Source organism: Pseudophryne corroboree, chromosome 1 (assembly GCF_028390025.1).
Source record: "Pseudophryne corroboree isolate aPseCor3 chromosome 1, aPseCor3.hap2, whole genome shotgun sequence".
Taxonomy (NCBI): Eukaryota; Metazoa; Chordata; class Amphibia; order Anura; family Myobatrachidae; genus Pseudophryne; species Pseudophryne corroboree.
Window position 1 is genome coordinate 554,639,405 of NC_086444.1, and position 27,134 is coordinate 554,666,538.

The window sequence follows — 27,134 nt, forward strand, 5'->3', positions numbered from 1 at the left end:
GGGTTGTCCTTGTCACAGTGCAGTGGGGGGTCCACATCACAAGTAAGCCGTGAGGGTCGAAGGCGGGATAGTCAGCACCACAATCAGCTGTACATGTGTCGCAGGACTTCAAAGAACATCCAAGAGAAACCTGCAGAAGAGACAACAGTTTTTAGAAAAATGGTGTAACAGTGTGTGGTTTATCCAGCAATACAGGGGCCCAGGTACACCGCATTGCTAATAAAAAAATCGCAAGTGTCACAACATTGCAGGATTTGGGCACATCTCACCTAAAGGGTTGTCCTTGACACGCCGCAGTGGAGGGGGGGGCACATCACAAGTAGGCCAACAGGGCAGAAGGGGAGTAGGGCAACCCGGGTAACCTTCTTGAAACCATCAAAGGGAAACGGACAAAACATCTTGCAAATCAAACTAAAAACCTAAAAAAACAAAAAAGGGCCATTAATAAGTTATTCAAATACATTACTCACCAAAAGAAACATAAAACAGTAAAATCTTACCATAAACTGTATCAACGTGGTGCCAACTGGGCATAACTCTGTAATTAAAGCCAACATCAAAAAATTAGTAAATACAAAAAACAAAACAATGAAAAATACAAAAAATATACACACTCACATGAAAAAGTTGAAAAAAAGGCGCAGATCAGATGCGACCTTGCTTCTGCTCCTTCATCCATGCCCGCAGTCGATGCTGTAGAAAGATCCCCGTGTGTGACGAAGAATAACCAGCAAACGGATTGCGACACAAATGTAATGTTGGATGCAACAGGCATTAATTATGCCGCAAACCTTTGCAGGCGAATACAAAAGGGCACCGCCGGACTTGTCTAAACATCTGAACCGGCTTTTAAGTACACCAAAGGCTCGCTCAATTATGCCCCTCGATGTAATGTGTGCCTCTTGGTACCTTTCTCCAGCATCACTTACAGGATCAGGAAATGGGGTCAACAGCTATGGCTTGTTGGGGCAGCCCGCAATACCTGAGGAGGGAAAAATAAACATATAAATATGGATGTTAAAAAAACAACAAAAGAAACTTACCTAACAGCCAGCCACCTGGTATATTTCCTGTCTCAAATTCATGATACAGCGATGACTGGCTTAGGATGGAGGAGTCATGGGAGGACCCAAGATATCCCACAAAAATATTTGTAAAAATCATTTTGGCATCACAGACCGCCTGTACGTTCATGGAATGAAAGTGTTTTTGGTTTAGAAAACATTCTTCTGAATCCCTGGGCGGTCTGAATTGCACATGCGTACAGTCTATTGCACCCAGAACATTGGGGAATTTCCATTTTTCGTAAAAGCCAAATTTGATCTGAGTCCACTCGCTGTCCGTATCTGGGAATTTAATAAACTGGGTCGTTAATTTGCGGAACGCCTTAATGACCTGGGTTATACTGCGTCACAGTGTTGGCTGTGAAAAACCGCATGTTTATGACAAAGTAGGCTGGAATGTGCCTGACGCAGAAAAATGCAACGCAGCCAGCAGCTTCTGCATACCACTGATTGCGTGATTCTTCCATTTGCAAGGTTCCAGGTCAGGCTCCAACAGATCGTACAGCGAGTATATTTCCCGAGCTGATAAGCGATAACTTCGTATCACCTCAGCCTCAGACAGATCCTCCAGTACACGCCTAGTACGATACTGGTGTGGACATGGAAATGACACACGCACCAACTCACCCAATAGAGAAATTTGCTGATCATCACCTGCACTTGCTTGCATCATGAACATCACAATGGCGTCTGTAAAAGGCTCCATTATTGTAGTTAGTATTTTAAAAATATTTTTTTTCTCAAAAAATGTAGATTGCCCTACAAAAACCGTTTCCAAAGCCAGCAGACTGTAAAAGCTGATCCTCTCCCTGAAGTCACAAACCTAGGAGTGATTTCTGGGTGAATTGCATGCTGGGTAAAAGTGTGGCATCATGGGTAATTTTTTTACCTCAGAAATACAAGTTATTGAGTAGGAGGTTTAAAAAAAAAAAAATATATATATATATATATATATATGTATGTATCCTTTAAATATACATAAATATGCATAAAAAGTCTGAAACAAACCCACATTTAAAAAAATAAATAAAATCCGTGCACTGTTTCCACCTAAAATAATAGTTGAAAACAGACTGTCGGAATCCACATAAAAAAACACTGAAAGGTTTCCGACAGACTCCTATTGAATAGAGTTCTGTCGCAAAGCTGCCGGAAAGCTGTCTTATTGCCATTTACTACTCATGACAGCAATGCGACAGTCGGGAAAGAACCGTTCTGACAAGCATGCTGTCGGAAACCGGGGTTTTGAATAGTCGGATTCAATCCGACAGTCGGTAAACGACAAACTTTTCGGAAAAGCCCCAGTTTCTGACAGTTGGATCAAATCCGACAGCTATTGAATATACCTGTTAGAGTCTAGGAAGCTGGGTACAATGGGCTGGTCAGTTTTTGCAGTAGACCCTTATTCTTCCAAAGCTCGCGGAGTAGCAATTTTTGCCAGATCCTCCCTTCCTTTGACAGTTACCCGGACTTCCTCTTTCCCTAATGGCAGATTTCTCATAGTAGAAATTATAATATGTAATATTTATGTGCCCAACCATTATCAAACATCTTTTCCACACTACAAACTAAACTGACTCCACTTTTACAGGAGAAAATGATTATTGGAGGTTATTTCAATTTCATTTCTTCCTCAGTGCTTGATCGCTCTAATCCTCCTACTAAACCTGTCTCTCTCCCTAAATTTGGTGTTCCTCATTTTGTATCCTCTCTTCAAACCACTGATGCCTGGAGAGCTTTTAACCCCACTGAAAGAGAATACACTTGTCTCTCAGCCGCTCATGGCACACTTTCCCAAATCGATTACTTTCTTGCCTCACACATTTTAATCCCAGATATCCTGGCCACCAGTATTGAAGCCATATCTTTATCTGATCATGCCCTCCTCTGGTTTGACCTTCAAATTCTACATGACCCCTCTAGTACCTAAACATGGAGATTCCCCTCTTATCTTACACGCTTCCAAACACATTTTGTGATGCATTAACTGAGGCATGGGATAATGAATCTAATAATGAATCATACTTAACCCTCAACCCCCCCCCCCCCCCCCCCCCCAATTTTTTGGAAACTGCAAAATCAGTCATAATAGGCATGATTATCTCTTACTCCTCCAAGTGAAAAAAAAGAATTGGCCTCCTATTTACGACTACAGTTGGAACTAACCTATGCATTTCAACAGTTCAAGATTTTTTCCCACGTCTACAAATAAGGCCACATATTTCCAAGAAACAACAAGGGTTGACGACCACCTTCAATCCCTAGGAGACAAACACTTATTTAATATAAACTACAAATACCACAAATTTGGTAATAAGACAGGCAAACTTTGACTAACCTATTGCATGGTTCTCGCTCACCAATGCTTATCCATACACTAAAAACTCCTGACAGCACAATTACCACCTCTAACCAACAAATTGCTGACGTAATGCTCTCCTTTTATGAATTGCTTTACTTGGGGGAGTTTTATAAAATGCTAGCTCCTAAGATTATTGACACTCTTGTAATGGTATATAACTTTCTCCTCACAAACCTTAAACCACCACTTTACTTCTCTTCTGCAATAATAAAAATTTTACCCAAACCTGATCGGGATCTTTCTCTCCCAGGATCCTATAGACCTATCTCACTACTAAATTTGACTACAATATTCCTACAAACATTTTGGCTAATCGTCTCAAGCCGATTTTGCCTCATATAATACATCATGACCAGACTGGTTTTATATCAGGTCGCCACTCTGTGGTCAATTTATGGAAGGTCTTCTCTGTCATCCAGTACATGAATAATTCACAACCCACCACACCTACTATTATTCTGTCACTGGATGCCGAGAAGGCCTTCGACACGGTGTTATGGCCCCATTTATATACTACCTTACACAAATTTGGTTTTCTTAATCTGTTCCTTATACACTGACTCTACTTCCCAAATATCATGCAATGGCCTTCTATCTTCCCCCTTTTCTATTGCCAGAGGTACTAGGCTAGAATGTCCACCTTCTCCCCTACTTGCCATAGAACCTCTTGCAATAGCTATTCAGAATTCATCTGGAATAGCGGGAATCACTATTGGGTCAGTTATCTATGTTTGCAGATGATATGATTCTATTTCTTTCTGATCCCTCTTCATCAGTCCCCCGAGTTATGTCTCTTATCTCTTCTTTTGGTCAGATCGCTGGCCTTAAAATTAATATCTTCAAATCCGAAATTCTCCCCATGAAAGTCCCCCCTCCCCCCTCTATTGCCAGTATCCCCTCTCTTTCCACATTTAAGTTAGCTAAAGATAAAATTAAAAATGTGGGAATCCATATTACTCCCTCAGCCTCCGACATCTACAAATTTAACTACACTCCTGTTTTATCCAAAATTATCACCTTATATGATAACTGGAAGGATCTCCCACTGTCTCTTTTAGGCCGAATGGCAGCTGTAAAAAGTATGATTTTTCCTAATTGTTTTTTTATTTAATTCAAATGATACCTATTTCCCTGACTCCCTCAGACTTTGCTCTTTTTGATCACTTGACATCCATATTTCTATGGAAACATGAAAAGTCGAGAATCTCTTTAGCCAAATTGCAAGCTCCCATTAAACAGGGTGGCCTGAAAGCCCCCAATCTACACACTTACATACTATCTGTAATGTTCCGCTATATCTCGACTTATCACCTACCCAATAGTCAGTTTTTCACAGTGCATTATCACTCCACATGTCTACTCCGCATTTAAACAAGGATGACTATCTCACTTCACTACTTAAGCTCCTATCATGCATTCCTTACAAGACTAAATTGTTATACCTGAAAATACTTCACACGCGGCACCCTTCTTCAAAAATACAGGCTATAACACAATGGTCACAAGACATACCCATGGTGACTGCAATCTCTGATCTCTGCCCTACCTTTGACTCCTCTATGCGCTGGCTCAACTCCTCATATTTACAAGAAGTCCATTTTAGTACTATGCATAGGGCGTATATCTCGCTGGCACAGAGAAGCCATATGGTATTTGAAGAAACAGGAGCAAAATATTCGGCCTCCCAAGGGAAATTTATGCACTACTTCTGGTAGCTCACATACCTGTGTCAAAGTCAAAAAATATCATAATGCATATGCCTTGTGCTAACCCCATGCACATGCCTGCTGGTCGTGCACTCAGTCCGCCGTGCGTGCACATATCCGCAAGTTGCGTAAGATCGCTCCGGCGATCATGCGCATGATATGGGTATTTACGGCGGAGTTTGTGAGCGTGTAGCGGGTTATTAGAACATTGCATATTTAACCCATATAGCGTATATTTTATATATAGTTCCCCTAGACCATGTCAGCGAGTATTATTAGTTTAAACAGTTCCTGGACAGAGAGATTCGCCTTTGCATGATAGGAAGGGTCAGATAAAGGTTGGAAGGTGATGTCTAGTATCCAGCTGTAGGGTATTTTGAGGGTAACATTCCGGTGTTAGTTAGAGAAAGATCGCTTGTTCCTGCGTATAGTTATGTACAAAAGTAGATTATGAACATTGACTGTATTTACTGTAAATTACATATGCGGCGGGAATCCAGAGGATACCACCCACAAGAGCAGTTGGGAATGACATCGCCCACCTTTTCAAATCCACCTATGACCTTTGCTGTAATGTAGAGACATATCTCTGTGTCCAATGAACAATGAGATTACAGTGACCATTGTATTCTGTATGCATGTTGTGTATAAAAGGACCATTGTTGCCTGGCCGTCAGAAGACTCTAAACGCTATCTGTATGACCAGCAGAGGACCGAGCTCGGGTTGCGCTTGCGAAACATTCTCACGTATGTATATTCTCTGTAGCCATTATTCTGCTTAGATTTACTTGTTAGCCTGTAGTGTATAAATTGTATTGTTTTACCTTTTTGGAATCAATCCACGGAGGCCTTAGAACCCTGTGGTTTCAACTACAAACGGTGTTGTGTTTTCACTTTCCTGCCTGGGCTTTAAAGTAGATTAACCTGTTTAAGGTGTATAAACATTGTTAAGGTGTACGCACTGCGGATACTTTGTATCGCCAGCGCTACTTAAGGTTTAAAGGTATAACATCGTTGCAGTACTTTGCTGCCAAAGGTTTAAAGTATAAGCATATCATTACATTGTATCATTAACAAGGTTTAAAGGTTATCAATTGTGTGTGTGCTCGCTGTGTGTACTCCGTACACTCAGCGCAGTGTGCGTACACCAAGTGCGTACCACGTGCAGGACTCTGTACGCAAATAGCGTACAAAGTACGTAGCACGTGCACGTAGTCTAGCGGCCTTAGCGGCTCAACGGTAATAGTGTACAAAAGGGTATAGCTTTGCGGTCTAAGATAAGTTCAACATTATCACCTGTATAATCGCGGCGCCAGGAAATTGTCTCTGGTTCTTCTGGTATTGTTGGAAATTCAAGAAGTCTGGCACAAAGTTATAGTATATATCAACCGATTATTTCTTATCTCTGTCTCTTCAAATAATCTGGCCTGTCTGTGTGCAAACTGTATCAACTGGCCTCTAGGCCCAAACCCTTCAACAATTACCCCTCTACTTACTATTACAGTGACAGTAGCAAAAAAAGATAATTCTTATTCCTTGGACCACAAAATCTACTCCCTCCCTAACTGAAGTGTCCCAAAAACTTAGGCATTTATTCCTTTTTGACAGGAAATCTTTTTTCCCGAACCCTGGGAAAAATCTCTCCAAATGTTTGAGTAAATGGCACTTTTATTTACTTTCCCTTCCTCCTGAAAATCAAACCTCCTTAACTACTTTGTTTGAATCAACACAATGGTCACTTCGAAAGTCTATTGCTTAACCATCCTACTATTATAAAAATCTGTAATGCTAGGACTGACTAATTCACTACCATTCTCCACTCTAGCTCCTTGTATTGCCCACATTCAGAGAGACCCCCTCCTTTCTTCTTCTGTCATCTCTATATTGTTTTCAAAGTCTGAGAAGGATCATTATATTACGCTGAATGTACTATTTTGTAACTTGAATTTGTATCTTGAACAAATGCTTTTTCAGATGTGCCGCATTCTTTCCCTTTATGTCCCTCCCCCTCACTTCCCCTATCTTTCCCACACACTTCCCCTCTCCTCTCCTCTCCTCTCCTCTCCTCTCCTCTCCTCTTTCTGTCTCCCCCCTTTATTTTCTCATTCAATATCCTATACCTACTGTTGCAAAGTATACCTTTTAATACTAGTATGGCTGTATTGATTTAAAGACATTTTTCCTTTCTACCCTTTCCTCTTTCTATCATACTTAGCATATTTGAGCAGTTGCTTTTTAGTCCTGTGATAATCGATATGGGTCACAACAGCTTGGTGGCTCCCACTATATCTCTGTTCTTCTTATATAATTGGAAATGTTTCACTAATTTGCTGTGTCACCACCCATTCAACTAATATGCTCTGTTTGATATAGCATTTGATTCTGTGTATGCATTATACCGGAATGTATTTCTTCTACTGTTGGAAATATGCCTTCTCCCTGAATTTTTTATATTCCATTTAGTTTCTTATCTTCAGCCTGTATTTTTGTGATATTGACATGAAAATATTAATAAAATTGTTATTTAAATAAAAACAAAAACAAAACACTACACACACTGTGGGTCCCACAAAAAGTGCTCAATCCAGAAAGGAAATTTTTAAAATTGATTGTCTACAGCTGGTTACAAATGCATTTGGCCAGAGCCGGCCCTAACCAATATGATGCTCTAGGCAAGATTTTGGCTGGCGCCCCCTAGCACTGCCGCTAGTTCCGCTTCTGACCCCTTTCCCAGCGCCATCACTCCTCACACATAGCAGTCCTCATTTTTGTGTTGCTACCCCCTATATTTTAAATAGGAACAGCAGGGCCGTTTCTAGCCAATTTGGCTCCCAGTGCGAGATTTCAAATTGCGCCCTCCCATTGACATAAAAAAAAATGCGCCCCCCCCCCATAGCTAGAAAAAGAAAAAGCATGCGTGCGTGGTCTCATTAAAATGGGCGTGGTCTCATTAAAGTGGGCATGGCATCATCTGATATCATCATGGCCACTACAGGGAAAAAATATATATATCAAAAGTCCCCATTTTACATGGTATGGCAGGCAAGAGTCCCCATTTTACACATTACTGCAGGCACGTGTCCCCATTTTACACATTACGCAGGCAAGACTCCCCATTTTACACAGTACGGCAGGTAAGAGTCCCCATTTTACACAGTGCGGCAGGCAAGACTCCCCATTTTACACATTAGAGTAGGCACGTGTCCCCATTTTACACATTACGGCAGGCACGTGTCCCCATTTTACACAGTGCTGCAGGCAAGAGTCCCCATTTTACACAGTACGGCAGGCACGTGTCCCCATTTTACACATTACGGCAGGCAAGAGTCCCCATTTTACACAGTACGGCAGGCAAGAGTCCCCATTTTACACATTACGGCAGGCAAGAGTCCCCATTTTACACAGTACGGCAGGCAAGAGTTCCCATTTTCCACAGTACGGCAGGCAAGAGTCCCCATTTTACACATTACGGCAGGCAAGAGTCCCCATTTTACACAGTATGGCAGGCAAGAGTCCCCATTTTACACAGTGCGGCAGGTAAGACTCCCCATTTTACACATTACGGCAGGCACGTGTCCCCATTTTACACATTACAGCAGGCACGTGTCCCCATTTTACACAGTGCGGCAGGCACGTGTCCCCATTTTACACAGTACGGCAGGCAAGAGTCCCCATTTTACACATTACGGCAGGCACGTGTCCCCATTTTACACAGTACGGCAGGCAAGAGTCTCCATTTTACACATTACGGCAGGCAAGTGTCCCCATTTTACACAGTACAGCAGGCAAGTGTCCCCATTTTACACAGTACGGCAGGCAGGTGTGCCCATTTTACACAGTACGGCAGGCAGGTGTCCCCATTTTACACAGGGCGGCAGGCAGGTGTCAAGTGGGGGGGGAAGGAAGGGAGAGGGAGGGAGGGAGGGGGAGAGAGAGAGACAGGGATCTGTACTTGGACCAGTGCTTTTTAATATCTTTATTGGTGACATTGCAAATGGCATTAAAGGGAAAGTATGCCTGTTTGCAGATGACACAAAGGTATGTAACAGGGTAGACACACCAGGTGGGGTAAAACAAATGATTGAGGATCTAGGTAGACTAGAGGAATGGTCAAGAGTGTGGCAATTACAGTTTAATGCCAAAAAATGCAAAATCATGCACTTGGGTCTCAAAAATCCAAAGGCTAAATATAGTATTAATGGCACTATACTGGAAACTACTGAGGAGGAAAGGGATCTAGGAGTCACTATTTCAGATGATTTAAAGGCAGGTAAGCAATGTAACAAGGCAATGAGGAAGGCTAGTCAGATGCTTGGCTGCATTGGGAGAGGAATCAGCAGCAGAAAGAAAGAAGTAATAATGCCACTGTATAGGTCATTGGTACGGCCTCATCTAGAATACTGTGTTCAATTCTGGAGGCCATATCTTCAAAAGGATATTAATACATTAGAAACTGTACAAAGAAGGGCAACTAAAATGGTGCATGGCCTACATCACAAAACATACCCAGAAAGACTAAGAAATCTCAATATGTATAGTTTGGAGCAGAGAAAGGAACGGGGGGACATGATAGAAACTTTCAAATATATCAAGGGTTTTAACAAAGTCTAGGAGGGAAACATTCTCCAAATGAAGAGAAGCAATAGGACATGAGGACATGCACTGAGACTGGAGGGGGGGAGGTTCAGGGGAAATTTGCGGAAAAATTACTTCACAGAAAGGGTAGTGGACAAGTGGAATAGCCTCCCATCGGAGGTGGTAGAGGCTAAGACAGTAGAGAAATTTAAACATGCATGGGATAGACATAAGGATATCCTTACAAAGAAATAAGGATCAATTAAGGTTAGAGATAAAAAAAAAAAAAAAGGGGGTAGACTAGATGGGCCAAGTGGTTCTTATCTGCCGACAAATTCTATGTTTCTATGTTTCTATGTTACATATAGAGGATCTTCCCGCTCTTCGGGTAGGGCCGCCTCACCTCCCTCGCGCCGGCCGCCTCCTCCTTCCAGCTTGTCTGCTCCTCCTCTCTCTTCCCGAGTACTCTTGCTCGGGGGGCAGGGTTTTGCGGAATGATGCGATTGCGTCGTGACGTCATGATGCAACCGTGTAATTCCGCGAAACTCCGCCCCCGAGCAGGAGTGCTCAGGAAGAGGGAGGAGGGGGAGGCAAGGACACGCAAAGTGCCGCGGCGGGCGCCCCGTGCGGTTGCACTGCTCGCCTGCCGCTAGAAACGGCACTGAGGGACAGTGTGCACATTTGGCGCACAGCCCACAAACGGGTGTGTTCTTGCTGTTAAGGGGCATGGTCACAAACTAGTACCCCCAATTCAAATTACGCCAAACTGTAGTGCAGCTTTATTCACATTTTATCATGCGATAGTGTCCTTTATTCACGTTACATCTAGAGATGTGCACCGGAAATTTTTCGGGTTTTGTGTTTTGGTTTTGGGTTCAGTTCCGCGGCCGTGTTTTGGGTTCGAACGCGTTTTGGCAAAACCTCACCGAATTTTTTTTGTCGGATTCGGGTGTGTTTTGGATTCGGTGTTTTTTTCAAAAAACCCTAAAAAACAGCTTAAATCATAGAATTTGGGGGTCATTTTGATCCCAAAGTATTATTAACCTCAATAACCATATTTTCCACTCATTTTCAGTCTATTCTGAACACCTCACACCTCACAATATTATTTTTAGTCCTAAAATTTGCACCGAGGTCGCTGGATGGCTAAGCTAAGCGACCCAAGTGGCCGACACAAACACCTGGCCCAATCCTCCACACTTAGGACGGTGAAACCAATAAAAAAAATTTAAAACATGTTTTTTTCTTTCTTTTTTTTCTTGGTAATATCAGATCTATTTATATTAGAAGGGATTAGGTACTTGGTTTGTCTTTTTTGGAGGCACAAGTAATATTTATATATTTTTTAAAATAATATTTTTTTATTTTTTTTTATAGATGGATGGTAAAATCCCTGAAAAAAATGGCGTGAGGTCCCCCCTCCAAAGCATAACCAGCCTCGGGCTCTTCGAGCTGGTCCTGGTTCTAAAAATGCGGGGAAAAAATTTACAGGGGATCCCCCGTATTTTTAAAACCAGCACCGGGCTCTGCGCCTGGTGCTGGTGCAAAAAATACGGGGGACAAAATGAGTAGGGGTCCCCCGTATTTTTCACACCAGCATCGGGCTCCACTAGCTGGACAGATAATGCCACAGCCGGGGTCACTTTTATTCAGTGCCCTGCGGCCGTGGCATTAAATATCCAACTAGTCACCCCTGGCCGGGGTACCCTGGGGAAGTGGGGACCCCTTCAATCAAGGGTCCCCCCCCAGCCACCCAAGGGCCAGGGGTGAAGCCCGAGGCTGTCCCCCCATCCAATGGGCTGCGGATGGGAGGCTGATAGCCTGGAGTAAAATGTCTGAATATTGTTTTTTCCAGTAGTACTACAAGTCCCAGCAAGCCTCCCCCACAAGCTGGTACTTGGAGAACCACAAGTACCAGCATGCGGGAGAAAAATGGGCCCGCTGGTACCTGTAGTACTACTGGGGAAAAAATACCCAAATAAAAACAGGACACACACACCGTGAAAGTAAAACTTTATTTCATACGTCGACACACACATACTTACCTATGTTCACACGCCGACATCGGTCCTCTTCTCCATGTAGAATCCACGGATACCTGAAAAGAAAAGATCAATATACTCACCTCAACCAGGGTCCAGAGATCCCCTAAGTCTTTTCATTTTTCTAGCGAGAGGCTGAGTGCTTCCATCCTCATGTGAAGCTGAACCACTAGCCATGAACATAGGCCAGGGCCTCAGCTGTTCCTTGCCACTCCGTGTGGTAAATGGCATATTGGCAAGTTTATGCTTCTCCTCCGACGATTTTATTTTAGATTTTTGAGTCCTTTTTTTACTGATATTTTGTGTTTTGGATTTTACATGCTCTGTACTATGACATTGGGCATCGGCCTTGGCAGACGACGTTGATGGAATTTCATCGTCTCGGCCATGGCTAGTGGCAGCAGCTTCAGCACGAGGTGGAAGTGGATCTTGATCTTTCCCTATTTTTGGAACCTCAACATTTTTGTTCTCCATATTTTAATAGGCACAGCTAAAAGGCACCTCAGGTAAACAATGGAGATGGATGGATACTAGTATACTTATGGATGACGAGTGACTGACGACACAGAGGTAGCTACAGCCGTGGACTACCGTACTGCGTCTGCTAGTATAGAGATGATAATGATATAAAAAATATATATATATCACTACTGCAGGTATATATAATATAATGACGGACCTGCTGGACACTGTCAGCAGACTCCTAAACTACTAGTATGAAGAAGATAGAAAAAAAAACCCCACCACAGGTAGGTATACAATTATGGATGAGCACTGACGACACAGAGGTAGCCACAGCCGTGGACTACCGTACTGCGTCTGCTAATATAGAGATGATAAAGATGATCGAGATGAACAAAAAAAATATAACACTACTGCAGGTAAATATTTATATAATATAATGAATGACGGACCTGCTGTACACTGTCAGCAGAATGCGTTTATAGAATAAAAAAAAAAAACACCACAGGAGTGTTTAACTTTTTCAGGCAGACAATATACTGGTGGTCACTGGTCAGTCACACTGGCAGCAAAAGTGTGCACTGTACTCCTGCTATAACTGCACCCCAGTCTCCCCCACAATTCAGCTGTGTGAGCAGTGAGCACTCAGCACAGTCAGATATACATATAGATGATATTATCATGCAGCACACTGAGGCTGAGCACAGATATGGTATGTGACTGTGTATCGTTTTTTTTCAGGCAGAGAACGGATTATATTAAATAATAAATAAAACTGGTGGTGGTCAGTCACTAGTAACTATCAGCAAAACTCTGCACTCTGAGTACTCCTAATGCTCCCCAAAATTACTAAGTAATCAACTCAAGTGTCTCTATCTATTCTAACGGAGAGGACGCCAGCCACGTCCTCTCCCTATCAATCTCAATGCACGTGTGAAAATGGCGGCGACGCGCGGCTCCTTATATAGAATCCGAGTCTCGCGATAGAATACGAGCCTCGCGAGAATCCGACAGCGGGATGATGACGTTCAGGCGCGCTCGGGTTAGCCGAGCAAGGCGGGAAGATCCGAGTCTGCCTCGGACCCGTGTAAAAAGGCTGAAGTTCGGGGGGGTTCGGATTCCGTGGAACCGAACCCGCTCATCTCTAGTTACATCGCAGTAGTACCACTTTACCTTATATACATTCGTCCTCACAGTAGTGCCCCTTATTCACATTACACCACACCATATTGCACTGTATTCACATTAGACCACACAGTAGTGCCCTTTCTATACGTTACGCAGCATAGTAGAGCCAGAGGCAGGTTTAGACCTCATGGGACCCTAAGCAAGACACCGATTTGAGGCCCCCTTTCCTCAAACAATCAATAACACTATAGGGGTCATTCAGATCTGATCGCTGTTCTCTGCTAATTTTGCTGTCCTGCGATCAGATAGTCGCAGTGTATATTTGTCGTGCAAGTGTGCAATCCTTTGTGTACGCAGAGCTGCTAAAATCCACTTTGTGCAGTCTCTGCGCAGCCCTGGACTTATTCATATAGAGCGATCACATCAGGCTGATCGGGGCCGGAGCTGGCGTCAGACACCCTCTCTGAAAACGCTTGGACACGCCTGCATTTTTCTGGACACTCCCAGTAAACGGTCATTTACCACCCACAGATGGCTTCCTCCTGTCAAGCATCTTGCAAATGCCTGTGCGTTCGGATTTTTCGCTCCATCACGTTGCTGACCAGCGATGCCCTTTGTTGCTGTCCGACGCACGTGCGCATTGTGGTGCATACGCATGTACAGTTAGTATCTGATTGCCCGCTGTGCAAAAATGCACAGCAACAATAAGATCTGAATTACCCCCTATGGGCAATATTCACTTGATTATCACGCCAGATCTCCCACCTAAAGTGATGAGAAATCGCATTAGCGATATTCAATTATTTCAGTTTTTTGCAATAAAGTGGCATTTGGGTGCCCAAACGGGTCCCTTTTTATGCATTTCAGCTCGCCACCCCCAGTATAGAGCAATAGTGATATTTTTTTGGAGAAGGCCACCAGTCACTGTGCCCCCTCCCCCACACACACAAACACACGCCCCACCCCCGATTGTAGCAGGCAGGCAGTCCCGTGGTGATTGCACAGGGAATAATAAAATGTATATATGTAAGTACAAAATCATGTGCGCACTTAATGCGTGCGTCAGAAATATAGGGGTGTGGCTTCATGCAGTGTCCTTTTGTCACATTACACCACTCAGTAGCGTCCATTACTCAAATTACACCACACAGTAGCGTCCGTTACTCAAAACACACTGCACAGTAGCGTGTTAGTCACATTACACCGCACAGTAGCGTCCATTATTCACATTGCACTACACAGTAGCATTCGTTACTCACATTACACCGAATAGTAGTATCCATTAGTCACATTACACAACACAGTAGTATCCGTTACTCACATTACACCGAACAGTAGTATCTATTAGTCACACTACACCACACAGTAGCATCCGTTACTCAAAATACATTACACAGTAGCGTCCATTAGTCACATTACTCTACAAGTAAGCATCCGTTATTCACTTTTACACCGCACAGTAGCATCCATTGCTCACACTACACCGTACAGTAGTATCCATTAGTCACAATACACAGCACAGTAGTGTCTGTTACACCACAGTGGAGACTCTACTATACATTACGCCAGGTACAGATGCTTATACGCATTACGCCAGGCACAGCTGATTACACACATTACACCGCACAGTAGTGTCTGTTACGCCACAGTAGGGCCCCTTATACACGTTTTGCAACAGTAGAGACTCTACTATACATTACGCCAGCTACAGATGCTTATACGCATTATGCCAGGCACAACTGATTATACACATTACACCAGGTACAGCACCATTATACACATTACGCAAGGTACAGCCCCATTATACACATAACACCAGGCACAGCCACTTATACACATTACACCAGGTACAGCACCATTATACACATTTGTTAAGTCTGATTAACTTTCAGGAAGAAAAAGCAATACTTTAACTGTTCAGGCCGCTGCGACCGCTAAGCGTGTGTGTGTAAAACCCCTATCAAGTACGTACACGTTGCGTATGCACGCCGCCCCACTGTAAGCCCAATTGGTGTAAACTTTTGATCAGGGTCATTTGGGTAGTTTCTGTTGTCATTATGATTTAAAAAGAGTAAACACAGTTGTTTGACAATAAATGGCATCACCCAACCACTAACCATGAGTGAAAGAAAAGTTTGTGAGTTATCATTCATATTCTCTGACAAATGGCCAGAAAATCACAAATTCTGCTAGGGTATGTAAACTTATGAGCACAACTGTATACACATGACACACATAATGCCCCTTACACATATGCCAAACACTACTGCACAACCAACCCACCCGCACACAGCACTCACATGGCCACTAACACTGTGACCTCTGCCTCTGCTTGCATACAGATGTGTCCTCATACTTTGTGCCGCAATACGTTATGCAGCAGGAGATGCCTGGCATGAGTTAGCTGCTAGCTCTGCTAACGTTGGGCTCCTTTTTTTGGGGTAAATGCATCTTATTTGCATTACTATCTGGCTAGGATGCACAAGCAGCTTCTGCTGGTTAAAATGATATGTGACATGCCTATATTCTGTGTGCGACTGTGGCTGTATCTGCATACGAAATGCTACGTTACAGTGATTTCCAGGAATACACTGTAACCTAGCATTTTGTATGCAGATACAAGGTGCAGTCACACACAGAATATAGGCATGCTGCATATCATTTTAATCAGCAGAAGCTGCGTGTACCTCTAGGCAGAGCCGTAACTACGTGCATGCCAGGTGTGCCTGGCACACAGCGCAGATGCCCTGAGGACGCAACATCCAGCGGCATGTAATGAGTGAAAATTGACTCATTACATGCAGCCTGTCACGATCCGGGTATCTGGACGCCATTACTTACCCTTCAGATGCCTCCTAAGGCGGGCTCAGCGTTCCAAGACCAGATTCCGCTGTTCCTGAGTTTCCACATGCAGAGTGTCAGAGTGGTGTTTTCATCAGCCGCGGCCTCCGCTGTGCCCGCGTGGTTAAATGTGCATCTATCAGCCTGGCGTCTCCTGTCTCCGGTGGCCGGCGCCGCCATTACTGTTTCCCAGACCACATGGATTACAAACCAAACTTCCCTCCAAGTGTCTGCATGGGCGCAGCCATCTTGGATTCTGTCATCTGATCATTTCCACCAATCTGCTGTTTGTATTGTTGATTTGCATAATTGCCTAGCCAACCCCTTCCTTGCTGCAGGTATAAGTAGGCTGTGCCTGAGCAAGGAAGACGTCAGTGCTTTGGTTGTCAAACCTAGTTCCTGTTTGTCTCTCTTCTATGATTGTCTTCCAGGTTCCAGCTCCTGTCTCAAGACTTCCACCATAGAGACCCGCACCAGCATTCCACCTGCGGTGTAGCCTGACTCTCCAATCCATTGTGGATTCATCTGTTTCCAGCTACAACACTACCTGCTTCCAGCCTCAGCTTCCAGCAGAATACAGCTTCCCTTAAAGGGCCGGTGTCCTTTCTACACTTTACCACTCTCCACCGGAATTATTATTTCTCCGCTCTCAAGTTCTACATTTCAGTTCACATTTCATCGCTCCCAAAGTTCATTTATTATTTAACTGGTTCCAGCCAGTATCCACTCCGTGCTAACAACAGTCTGGTTCCAGCCAGTATCCACAGCAGCTGTTTTACCTTCAGCAACCCAGCTCTTCCTGGAACACCAGCTGGTACAATCCTGGGTTATCTCCATTGCTACAGCCGGGCCTGGTAAGGACTTTCCATCTAGAAGATCATAAGAACTATCTCACACTACCAGTGCCCTGTGGCTCCTGCCATGCTGTAGTACTCAGGAACTGTATTTATTCTTTGCTGACTTTTACGTTTTCCTTTATTGCTGCTGTGATGCGGAGTTGTCATAATAAACATCATTGACTTTTATCTAAGTTGTCGTGGTCACGCCTTCGGGCAGTTATTATTCATGTCACTTACATGTCCAGGGGTCTGATACAACCTCCCAGGTTCCGGTACATCTCAGCCCCTACAACTGAGGCTGCCTCCCGTCAGCTCAGGCCCTCAGTTGTGACAGTAAGCACTGACCTAATGAATCCAGCCGGAGACCAGGATCAAGCGGCCAGGCCGATGCAAGAACTGGCAGCCCGACTAGAACATCAGGAGGCTGCACAGGGCCACATCATCCGCTGTCTCCAGGATCTCTCTACTCGGCTGGATGGGATTCAGACCACTCTCCGTGGATCAGGCGCGTCTGGTGCGTCAACCACAGTGACTCCAGCTATAACCCCACCCACCTTACCCATTCCTGCTCCACGTCTTCATCTTCCAACGCCAGCAAAATTTGACGGATCTCCAAGATTCTGCAGGGGATTTCTCAACCAGTGTGAGATTCAGTTTGAGCTACAACCTGGCAATTTCCCCAGTGACCGTACAAAAATTGCCTACATTATTTCTCTTCTCAGTGGCTCAGCCCTCGATTGGGCATCACCGTTATGGGAGAGGTCCGACACCCTGCTATCTTCTTACACTGCATTCGTGTCAACATTCAGGCGCATCTTCGACGAGCCAGGCCGGGTAACTTCAGCTTCGTCTGAGATTCTCCGTTTACGCCAGGGATCACGTACTGTAGGACAATATCTTATACAGTTCCAGATCCTGGCATCCGAACTGGCATGGAACGACGAGGCCCTGTATGCTGCATTCTGGCATGGTTTATCCGAGCGTATTAAAGATGAGTTAGCTACCAGAGACTTACCCTCCAAGTTAGATGAGTTAATCTCACTTTGTACAAAAGTTGACTTACGTTTCAGAGAGAGAGCAACTGAGCGTGGAAGATCATCTGCTCCAAAATCTTCTGCTCCTCCTCCTCGCCAACTGTCACCAACTAAAGATGAACCCATGCAAATTGGCCGTTCCCGTTTAACTCCTGCTGAGCGCCGAAGACGTCTCTCCGAGTTTCTCTGTTTGTACTGTGCAGCTCCGTCTCACACCATTAATGCCTGTCCCAAACGTCCGGGAAACTCCAAATCCTAGCTCGCCAAGGAGAGGGCCGGCTAGGAGTAATGATCTCCTCTCCATCTCCTCAAGATTGTAACCTCCCAGTCTCGCTTCAAGTTGCTCAACGTTATCAGAACGTCATTGCCCTCCTGGATTCCGGAGCAGCTGGGAACTTTATTACCGAAGCCTATGTTAAACGGTGGTCCCTACCCACCGAGAGACTTCCTTCGTCCTTTTCCTTAACTGCTGTGGATGGCAGTAAAATTTTTGATACAGTTATTTCTCTAAGGACTCTACCAGTTCGTCTGAGAGTGGGAGTTCTTCATTCCGAACTTATTTCACTTTTAGTGATTCCAAGAGCCACACATCCTGTGGTCCTGGGCCTTCCATGGCTCCGTCTTCACAATCCTACAATTGATTGGACGACTACGCAAATCCTGGCATGGGGTTCCTCCTGTACTAAGACATGTTTGTTTAAAGTGTTGCCTGTCTGTTCCTCCTCCCCCAGGTCGTCTGATGTTCCACCTCCTCCATATCAAGATTTCACGGATGTGTTCAGTAAAGCTTCTGCTGATATCCTTCCCCCTCATAGAGAATGGGACTGCCCGATTGATCTCGTTCCAGGGAAGGTTCCACCTCGAGGCCGAACTTATCCGTTGTCTCTCCCCGAGACGCATTCTATGGAGGAATACATAAAAGAGAACCTAGCAAAGGGGTTCATTCGACCTTCTTCTTCTCCAGCCGGCGCAGGCTTCTTTTTTGTAAAGAAGAAAGATGGTGGTCTGCGGCCGTGCATCGACTACAGAGGTTTGAACGACATTACCATCAAGAACCGCTATCCTTTACCCCTGATTACTGAGCTCTTTGACAGAGTTAGCGGAGCTACCATCTTTACAAAGCTGGACCTGAGAGGTGCATACAATCTCATCCGGATCCGTGAGGGTGACGAGTGGAAGACCGCATTTAACACCCGTGACGGACATTATGAGTACCTCGTCATGCCCTTCGGATTGAGCAATGCTCCAGCTGTCTTCCAGCATTTCGTCAATGAGATCTTCAGAGACATTCTATACCGTCATGTCGTGGTCTATCTAGATGATATCCTCATTTTTGCCAACAATTTAGAGGAACATCGTTTCTGGGTAAAGGAGGTTCTGTCCCGTCTCCGTGTCAATCATCTCTACTGCAAATTAGAGAAATGCGTCTTTGAAGTCAAGTCCATTCCGTTTCTAGGGTACATTGTGTCCGGTTCCGGACTAGAGATGGATCCTGAGAAACTACAAGCAATCCAGAATTGGCCAGTACCCTTAACCCTCAAAGGGGTCCAGAGGTTCTTAGGGTTCGCCAATTATTACCGAAAGTTTATACGAGACTTTTCCACCATTGTGGCGCCTATTACTGCTTTCACCAAGAAGGGTGCTAACCCGTCCAAGTGGTCTGAAGAAGCCATGCAAGCTTTTCATCTTTTAAAACAGAGGTTCATCTCTGCACCTGTCCTGAAACAGCCTGACGTCGACTCTCCTTTCATCTTAGAGGTGGATGCCTCCTCCGTTGGAGTAGGAGCGGTGTTATCTCAGAGGGCTAAAGATGGTCATTTACATCCTTGCAGTTTCTTCTCACGGAAGTTCTCCCCAGCGGAGAGCAACTATGCCATTGGCGACCAGGAGTTGCTAGCCATCAAGCTCGCTCTAGAGGAGTGGAGATATCTGTTGGAGGGAGCTTCTCATTCAATCACCATCCTTACAGACCACAAGAACCTTCTATATCTAAAAGGCGCACAATGTCTCAACCCTCGTCAGGCCAGATGGGCACTTTTCTTTTCCAGGTTCGACTTTAAACTCCAGTTCTGTCCGGGCTCTCAGAATCGCAAGGCCGATGCCCTTTCCCGCTCATGGGAGCAAGAAAATGAGTCAGAGTCTTCAGACAAGCATCCTATTATAAATCCGTTGGCATTCTCCACGGTAGGGATGGACTCTACGCCCCCATCAGGGAAAAGTTTTGTGAAGCCGACACTAAGGAAGAAGCTCATGCATTGGGCCCATGCTTCCCGTTTTGCCGGACATACAGGTATCCAAAAAACCCTGGAGTTTATCTCTAGGTCCTATTGGTGGCCAACTCTGAAAAAGGACGTTTTGGAGTTTATTGCATCTTGCCCAAAGTGTGCTCAACATAAAGTATCCCGCCAGTCGCCTGCGGGGCAACTGGTTCCACTATCTGTTCCCCGTCGACCATGGACCCATTTGTCGATGGATTTTATTACAGATTTGCCCATGTGCAACAAGTTCAATACCATCTGGGTGGTAGTTGACCGGTTCACCAAGATGGCACACTTCATTCCTCTCACCGGTCTTCCGTCAGCTTCCAAGTTGGCTCAAGTATTCATACAAGAGATCTTCCGACTCCACGGTCTTCCAGAAGAAATTATCTCAGATCGAGGAGTTCAATTCACAGCCAAATTCTGGCGAAGTTTATGTCAAGTCCTCCAAGTCAAGTTAAAGTTTTCCACGGCTTACCATCCTCAGACCAATGGTCAAACTGAGAGGGTGAATCAGGACTTGGAGGCCTTCCTCCGCATCTATGTGTCCTCCTCTCAAGATGACTGGGTTCAATTACTTCCCTGGGCCGAGTTCTGTCATAACAACCAGTATCATTCTTCATCTTCTTCAACACCATTCTTCACCAACTTTGGATTCCACCCTAAAGTCCCTGAGTTCCAACCGCTTCCAGCAACTTCTGTTCCCGCAGTGGATATCACCTTGCATCAGTTTGCCAATATCTGGAAGAGCGTACGATCAGCTCTGCTCAAGGCATCGTTCAGGTACAAGAAGTTTGCGGATAAGAAGCGTCGAGCAGTTCCTGCTCTCAAGGTGGGTGATCGGGTATGGTTATCCACGAAGAATTTGAGGTTAAGAGTTCCCAGTATGAAGTTTGCACCTCGCTACATCGGTCCTTTTAAAATTGATCAAGTCATCAATCCTGTTGCTTACAGACTCCAGTTACCTCCCTTCTTAAAAATACCCAGGACATTCCATGTTTCCCTGTTGAAACCGCTAATCTTGAATCGGTTTCATTCCTCACTTCCACCAACTCCGAAAGTCCAAACTCAACGAGGCGTTGAGTATGAAGTGGCCAAGATCCTGGACTCACGTCACCGTTACGGTCAACTTCAGTATCTCATTGACTGGAAGGGCTATGGTCCTGAAGAACGCTCTTGGACCAATGCCTCTGACGTCCATGCTCCTGCCTTGGTCCGAAATTTCCACGCAAAGTTTCCTTTAAAGCCTAAGAAGTGTCCTGGGGCCACTCCTAAAGGGGGGGGTGCTGTCACGATCCGGGTATCTGGACGCCATTACTTACCCTTCAGATGCCTCCTAAGGCGGGCTCAGTGTTCCAGGACCAGATTCCGCTGTTCCTGAGTTTCCACATGCAGAGTGTCAGAGTGGTGTTTTCATCAGCCGCGGCCTCCGCTGTGCCCGCGTGGTTAAATGTGCATCTATCAGCCTGGCGTCTCCTGTCTCCGGTGGCCGGCGCCGCCATTACTGTTTCCCAGACCACATGGATTACAAACCAAACTTCCCTCCAAGTGTCTGCATGGGCGCAGCCATCTTGGATTCTGTCATCTGATCATTTCCACCAATCTGCTGTTTGTATTGTTGATTTGCATAATTGCCTAGCCAACCCCTTCCTTGCTGCAGGTATAAGTAGGCTGTGCCTGAGCAAGGAAGACGTCAGTGCTTTGGTTGTCAAACCTAGTTCCTGTTTGTCTCTCTTCTATGATTGTCTTCCAGGTTCCAGCTCCTGTCTCAAGACTTCCACCATAGAGACCCGCACCAGCATTCCACCTGCGGTGTAGCCTGACTCTCCAATCCATTGTGGATTCATCTGTTTCCAGCTACAACACTACCTGCTTCCAGCCTCAGCTTCCAGCAGAATACAGCTTCCCTTAAAGGGCCGGTGTCCTTTCTACACTTTACCACTCTCCACCGGAATTATTATTTCTCCGCTCTCAAGTTCTACATTTCAGTTCACATTTCATCGCTCCCAAAGTTCATTTATTATTTAACTGGTTCCAGCCAGTATCCACTCCGTGCTAACAACAGTCTGGTTCCAGCCAGTATCCACAGCAGCTGTTTTACCTTCAGCAACCCAGCTCTTCCTGGAACACCAGCTGGTACAATCCTGGGTTATCTCCATTGCTACAGCCGGGCCTGGTAAGGACTTTCCATCTAGAAGATCATAAGAACTATCTCACACTACCAGTGCCCTGTGGCTCCTGCCATGCTGTAGTACTCAGGAACTGTATTTATTCTTTGCTGACTTTTACGTTTTCCTTTATTGCTGCTGTGATGCGGAGTTGTCATAATAAACATCATTGACTTTTATCTAAGTTGTCGTGGTCACGCCTTCGGGCAGTTATTATTCATGTCACTTACATGTCCAGGGGTCTGATACAACCTCCCAGGTTCCGGTACATCTCAGCCCCTACAACTGAGGCTGCCTCCCGTCAGCTCAGGCCCTCAGTTGTGACACAGCCTCTGCTGTGTGCGCCGTGCTGTTGGAGAGAGAGCAGCGCCAGAGGCAGCGGAGAAGTAGGAGGAGGGAGGGGGACTGGAGCCGCAGCAGCGCTATGTCATTGGTAGTAGCGCCACTGCAGCAGTCCTCTCTCCTTCATCCCAGCATTCACCGCAGCGCCGGGCAGCCAATACGGAAGGAGAGGGGACAGCTGCAGCGGCGCCTCTACTAATGACATAGCGCTGCTGCGGATCCAGTCCCGTTCCCTCCGCCTCCTTCTCCCCTGCATCCGGAGCTGCCAGCAAGAGCCACGAGGAGCCTGACTGCCAGCGGGGAGAGATGGTAAGTATCTCTCTCTGTCTCTCTCTCTCTTTCTTTCTCTCTCTCTCTATTTCTCTCTCTATCCTGTCTGCCGCAATGTGTAAAAAGGGGGACTGGCTGCCGTAATGTGTAAAAAAGGGGACGCTGTCTGCCGCAATGTGTAAAAAGGGGGACTGGCTGCCGTAATGTGTAAAAAGGGGGACGCTGTCTGCCGGGGTTCACTACGGCTGGCCGGCGGTCGGGCTCCCGGCGACCAGCATCCCGGCGCCGGGAGCCCGACCGCCGGCTTACCGACAGCTTGGCGAGCGCAAATGAGCCCCTTGCGGGCTCGCTGCGCTCGCCACGCTACGGGCACGGTGGCGCGCTACGCGCGCCACACTATTTTATTCTCCCTCTATGGGGGTCGTGGACCCCCACGAGGGAAAATAATTGTCGGTATTCCGGCTGTCGGGCTCCCGGCGCCGGTATACTGAGCGCCGGGAGCCCGACCGCCGGCAAACAGAAGACCACCCGTCTGCCGTAATGTGTAAAAATGGGACGCTGTCTGCCGCAATGTGTAAAAAGGGGGACGCTGTCTGCCGTAATGTGTAAAAAGGGGACGCTGTCTGCCGTAATGTGTAAAAAGGAGATGCTGTCTGTCATAATGTGTAAAAAAGGGGACGCTGTCTGCTGTAATGTGTAAAAAAGGGGACGCTGTCTGCCGTAATGTGTAAAAAAGGGGACACTGTCTGCCGTAACGTGTAAAAAGGACTACACTGTCTGCCGTAATGTGTAAAAAGGGGATGCTGTCTGCCACAGTGTGTAAAAAGGGGGACTGCCTGCTGTAGTGTGCAAAAGGGGCTCTACCTGGTGTAGTGGTGCTACCGTACAGCGTAATTTGAATAATGGAGACTACTGTGCACCGTAGTATGAATTGGTATTATTTTGTGGCCACGCCCCTTCCCCATGAAGCCACGCCCTATATATTTTCACACGCCTACGGCGCGCACTGCCCCTATCTTGCACGGGGGGGACACGCCAATGCTGTTTCTTGCACACAGCGCTAAAATGCCTAGTTACGGCACTGCCCTTAGGCATACCAAATGCCCTAGGCATTTGCCTAGTTTGCCGAAGCCTAGGGCCAGCTCTGCATTTGGCATACTAAGCAATACATTTAGGATTTTTTGTGGTTATGACATGTTGTGTACTGCACAACTAATTGTAGCATAAAAGACTTACAGTGCACAGCATGGATCCGGTATGATATACCATCAGAGGGAATGCCGGCTGTCAGTATACTGACAGCGGCATCCAGTCTGACAGTATCCCAAGTGCGAGACAGAAAGTCCACTTGTGGGCTCGCTGCTCTCGGCATACATCGGACCCGGTGGCTTGCTGCAGTCGCCACAGGTTCTATTCCCACTCGGTTGGTGGCGTGGACCCACCAATCGAGTGGGAATACCGGGCGGGTATCCATCGGTAAAATGCCAGCTGTCGGGATTCCGGCGTCAGGCTCCTGAGCACCTGGATACCAACAGCTGGCATTTTAACTGCATCCCCACAGCACAATTTCTAAGATGGAGAATATTACTGATTGTGTTGAGGAAGTGGTAGGGTAGGTCTCCATCCAAGACTTAGTAAATAGAACCCATAATCAAATATATATCAAGTGTAGTAAACACACTACTCATGTGTCTTGGTTATGTGTTTCAGACATATAGGGTAAATTTAATTAGCAGTGGATATTAAAAGCCTTTAATGATTTTGCACAGAAGATATAAAAGGACATTAATGTTTAATGCAAAACGTAACTAATCTTGCATTTCCTAGTATCATCCCTTTTTTTAATGTGGCCAAAAATTGCAAAAATTGAGGATTTTGAAGATCTATTGCTTAATATACCATATGGTTTTACTACAGTCACTATATTTGTTTCAATTTTTTTATATAGTTAATCATCTGTTATTCAGTCACTATATGTAAAATATATAATACTATCTATCTATCTATCTATCTATCTATCTATCTATCTATCTGTCTGTCTGTCTGTCTGTCTGTCTGTCTATCTGTATATTGTGTCAATCTATTAAAGCAAATAGAGTTATAGGTAACTAGTTGTACAACAGCTGTATTGAAACTAGATTTTATGCAAATGAAAACATTTATATATATATATATATATATATATATGTAGCTCCCTAATCAATTTATTGTTATTAATATGTAAATTATATACATGACTGTCATGGTAATTATAATGTGTATGTGTTATTTACTGGGGGGGACAAACTGGGGAAACTTCTGGAGCCCCCACGCGGGGGAAGAGGACGGAGCACACTGGAGAAACTTCTGGAGCCCCCGCGCGGGAGAAGAAGACGGAGCACGGGACTGAGAAAATAACCAGTAAAGAGAGCGAGGAGACCAGACCGCGAGCCGCAGGAGAGGCTATAAGAGGGAGAGCCGACGACGGGTAAGGGGTTCGTTGGTCCCACTCTGGAGAAGAGGACACGGAGGGTCGAGTCTCCGGCGGTACAGGGTGGCAGTAATTGGAGCTTGCTGCGGCAGCTCGGCGGAGAAGAGAGCCGGGAGAGCAGTGACGGCTGGAAGCAGGGAGAGCAGTGGCGGGCGTTTGGGCCGCCCGCAGCCGGAGCCCAGCCGAGCGGAGAGTGGAGAGCTGGGGGAGTGTGACGGCATTTCAGAGCAGCTACGCAGCAAACAGTCTGTGTCAGGAGCCCAGATAAACGGAGAGCCAGGAGAGCAGTGATCGATACCACCAGCATTTTCAGTGTCAGTGGTAAATTTCAATTATTATATTACGCTGTTTCAATGCCCTCCAATTAAAAGAGATTCACTGCCTGCCCACCAATAAGAGACCAGATAGGGTGGTCTATCTTTAGGAACAGCTGTAGTGAGTGCCCAGAGTCACTTGCAGAAGACAACTCAGGTCGGTAACGTTACTATACTGTGCACCTTTTCACCATAAACACTGGGACCGGAACATAACACACTGGTGGCACGTATATTTAACCTTTATTAATTATTATCTATTGACTGTTTTTCAGCCAGGACTACTTTATCTGTAAATAGTGGACTACACAATACAGGCTGTATTGAATAATATTCTTCATAAAACAATAGGATTCAGCTTTATCAGCCACAATATATATCTGATTGTTCTTCACTATTTCCGTTGCAAGATGCTTAAGATATATATTACCGTTCAAGAGAATTAAACGTTTAATATCACAATACTAATACTCTACCACAGTGTGTTCAGTCAGTCAAGGCAGAAAGGATACTATTACAATATTTTGTGGCAGTGTTATTGCAGTATAGCATCTCATAGAAGAGGGAAACTGTATTTCTTATGGAAGAATCTTACTCCTGCTCCCAACTAAATAAAGTTACTACATATCGACCATTTATACAGTGAATAGAAGCATTTCATACTAAGGAGCTCCAGAGGCATCATTTTAACGATAGAAGAGAATTAATAGTTACTGAGTTCATATATATATATATATATATATATATATCCAGGAGAAAGTACTTTACTCAATATTGAACTTAGTGAGTCATATATGCATATATAATTAATAATTACTATCCAACAGACAGATAATAGAGGATAAATCAATCTTATTTGGAGGAGAAGTCGACAAACTGACGGACTATATATAAGAAAGGAAATAAAAGACTAATATGAAATGTTAGTATTAATTTGTAGCTACTAGTTAAGATGAAAATAGAACTATTGTTCTTTGCTTCTGAACAAAGGAATAGTATTTATCACTAAAAGTGCACTACTACTACCTTATTAATAGTACCCGGGTCATTCTGGCATTCAGAGGTATTTTTCGTGAAAACAACTTTTTGTGTATTGCATGCATTGGCCTTTGTCTAAAGTTATGCTTATATAAAGTACCGTATTTGATGTATTTGATATAATATCATACTCGATGTGTTTGGTATAAGGTAATAAAGTATTAATGTGTTATACTTACCACTATTGCTCGATCGCTTGATCCATTCGAATTGAAGGAACC

At 45.0% G+C, this 27,134-nt stretch overlaps 1 long non-coding RNA gene across 1 annotated transcript; it reads right to left on the bottom strand.

Moving 5' to 3' along the window:
- On the bottom strand, positions 1-27,134 carry LOC134917898 (uncharacterized). The gene is made up of 5 exons (XR_010177434.1): positions 27,093-27,134; positions 619-982; positions 501-538; positions 270-419; positions 1-130 (listed from the first exon to the last, which is right to left on the bottom strand). It is a non-coding gene; the product is annotated as an uncharacterized LOC134917898 (long non-coding RNA).